The sequence below is a fragment of the Furipterus horrens genome, unplaced genomic scaffold, assembly GCF_987537825.1.
Source record: "Furipterus horrens unplaced genomic scaffold, mFurHor1.1.pri manual_scaffold_7, whole genome shotgun sequence".
Taxonomy (NCBI): Eukaryota; Metazoa; Chordata; class Mammalia; order Chiroptera; family Furipteridae; genus Furipterus; species Furipterus horrens.
In genome coordinates this window covers 72,485,531-72,488,774 of record NW_028327177.1, presented here as the reverse complement: position 1 = coordinate 72,488,774, position 3,244 = coordinate 72,485,531, and the positions used below count along the sequence as shown (strand labels likewise).

The window sequence follows — 3,244 nt, the reverse complement described above, 5'->3', positions numbered from 1 at the left end:
ATTATCCTCCTCAATAGGCTATGTCTTTCAGGCATCAACAGTGTCTTATTTATCTTTATGTCACTGATATCCAGCTAGTACCTAGGAAACAGTAAATGGCATTCAAATGTTGAATGATATGAAGGTTTGAGGCTCTGTAGTGTTAATGACACAAAAGCCTTGGACCGGATGAATTCACAGGCAAATTTTACAAAATATTTAGGGAAGACCTAACACCTACCCTTCTCAAACTATTCCAAAAATCAAAGAAGAGAGAAGACTCCCAAACTCTTTCTATGAAGCCAATATTATACTAATTCCAAAACCAGGTCAAGACACAACAAAGAAAGAAAATTACAGGCCAATATCACTGATGAACATAAATGCTAAAATCTTCAACAAAATATTGGCAAACAGGATCCAGCAACATATTAAGAAGGTCATACACAATGATCCAGTGAGATTCATCCCAGGATGCAAGGATGGTTTAATATTCACAAGTCAATAAACGTAATACAGGAGGCGTTTCCCTTTGGCCTGAACTTGACTGACCCCCGCAGCTTCCTTCCTGCTCCTTTTGAGCCTCCATCCTAAGGGAGAATCTTTGTGAGTACTGCCTGAAGATGACCTCTGGTGGCTATCTTAGTCCCCAGGGGCAACCTCCAATGATGGTGAGGCCCCCAGGAACTTTGGTTCATCGTGAGGCCAGCCTTCCAGCCCTGAACTCTCAGGGCATCCTGGATCAGCTCAAGAAGCAGTTTCCTAGGTTCCCCACTCATTTGCCAGCACAGGTGGAGAGCATTTACTACTTGCTCCAGAAGGTTCGTCAGGGCCTACAGGAATATCACAGGCAGGCAGAAAATTTCCTACACATCATGGAGACCTGCAGCCAACCCCTGGGCTTCCAGGAAGGGGAGGATGACCAGGTCTCCTGGGGACCAGCCAGCCCCAAGACTTCCCGGCACCCAGTGGTCAAGCCCCCACAGCCCTCCAGTCTTCAGGGGCTGAACTTCAAAGATGTCATGTCCACAAGGTCATCTGATTGGCTCCAGCAGCCCTCTGGAGTGGACAAACCCCCAGTCCACAAGATAGACACATGGCTATCCTGGGACGCTAAGCCCCAGTTTTGGCAGGATGTTCTGACCCAGCAACTCTGGCAGATTTTTGCTGGTACCCACGATAAGGTGGACCAACCAAGACACAGACTGACAGAACAGGTGCCAGATATGGAAAGCCAGGACCCAGAACCATTCTACTTTGGAGCAGAATCCTGTACCGAAGATGCTTTGGGTTCCCGAGAAGGGAGCATAGGACCAGGCATGGCACCAGGGATGATGCTGTCCTGCATGGCCGAGGAGCCTGCTGGGAGAGCCTGTTCCTTTCTGAAGCCCATATGGTGGGACCCTGAGGACTTCGAAGACACATGGAAGAGGCCAGATGCCTTGCCCTGGCAACCCAAGAAGTTGGCCGTCCCACACAGAATGAAGAAGATGCGGACGCTAAAACATGGGGAGCCTGTGCTGGCCACAGCAGTCAGCAGCTTCACCCGGCACGTGTTCACCTGTGGCAGGGATGGCGTCAAGGTGTGGAGCCTGGTGGGCCAGATGGCAGAGGACAGGTTCCCTGAGAGCCACCTGCGTGTGCAGACCCACGGGGCCTACCTACGCACCTGCCTGCTGTTCTCCAACAGCACCACCCTGCTGACGGGTGGCCACAACTTGCCCAGTGTGAGTGTGTGGGACCTGATGGCACCCTCCCTGCACATAAGAGATGAGCTACCTTCTGCAGGTCTCACTTGTCAGGCTTTGGCTGCCAACCTGGAGGACAGCCTGGCCTTTTCCAGCTTCACTGATGGCACCATCAGGATCTGGGACCTGCGGGACCAGAGTGTGGTCAGGGACCTGCCAGGCACCCCAAGTGGAGCCAAGAGCATTGCTGTCAAAGACCAGAACATATGGACGGGGGGCCTGGATGCCTGCCTGTGGTGCTGGGACCTGAGGACCATCAGGGAGCCCCTGGAATACCAATTTGAGTCTCAGATAATAAGCCTGTCTCCCAGCCCCCGGGAGGACTGGGTTCTGGTCGGCACAGCCAATGGCCAGCAGTGGCTGCAGCCCACCCGCGGGGGCCAGAAACACATGGTGGGCTGTAAGGACAACACTATCCTCGGTCTCAAATTCTCCCCTCTCGGCCAGTGGTGGGTGAGCGTTGGGATGGACAACCTGGTTAGCATCTACAGCATGCCCACGGGAAGCATGGTGTTCCAGGTACCTGAAACCACCTCTGTCATGTGCTGTGATGTGTCCCCTAACAACCGTCTGATCATCATTGGATCCAGGGACCATGCCTCAGTTTACCAGATCATGTACTAAGGGACTCCCTACTGTCATCTCGGGGTCCTTTTCCTCCCCAATGAGGGGGGTAGTGGTGCAGGGGCTTAGGGGGTGGGCTGGTGATCTTTGTCATGTGTAATAAAGCAATTGGAAAAAGCAAAAAATAAAATAAAATAAAAATTAAAAAATAAACATAATACAGGACATAAACAAATGAAAGACAAAAATCACATGATTGTATCTATAGATGCTGAAAAAGCATTTAATAGAGTACAACATCCATTTATGATGAAAATGGACAAGGATGTCCACTCTCTCCACTCCTCTTCAACATAGTGTTGGTAGTTCTAGCCACAGCAATCAGACAAGAAAAAGAAAAAAAGGCATCCAAATTGGAAAAGAAGAAGTAAAACTGTCATTATTTTTAGATGACATGATAGTGTACATAGAAAACCATACAGGACAAAGGAGGGAAAATGATGGATGAGTGAGCAGAGGCTGCCCTTGTTTGCTCCTGAGACTGGTCTATAGTTTCAGCTTAATGTGGACAGAGCAACTGTTAACATCTGGATATTGGTGAGAGTTGAGCCTTGGCACTGCTGGCGGTGGAGGAAGCCACTTTTAAGTGACCCATCTGGTAAGGTTCGAAGAGGACAACAGGAGAGATGCAAGTTATGGCTGGCTCTACTTCCCGGGCAGTGGCCAAAGAGCACAGGTTTTTGCAATGCTTCTGGGTATCCTCTGAGAGCAGTCAAAGGTGAAGATACAGGCTGTGCCTTCTGGCAGAGCCAGGAGTTGGCCAGGTGGTGTCTGGCTCTGGGACGTTGGGAGTAGCATTATTTTTTTGTCTGTGTTTTTTTTTTTTTTTTTTTTTTTTTTTTTTTTAATTTATTGATTGTGTTTTGTGGATCCGGGTGGAAAGCCTAGGGGCA

At 49.5% G+C, this 3,244-nt stretch overlaps 1 pseudogene; it reads left to right on the top strand.

The window, feature by feature from the left end:
• Positions 1 to 515: 515 nt before the first annotated feature.
• LOC150004634 (transducin-like enhancer protein 6 pseudogene) lies at positions 516 to 2,427 on the top strand (annotated as a pseudogene).
• The last annotated feature ends 817 nt before the right edge of the window (positions 2,428 to 3,244 follow it).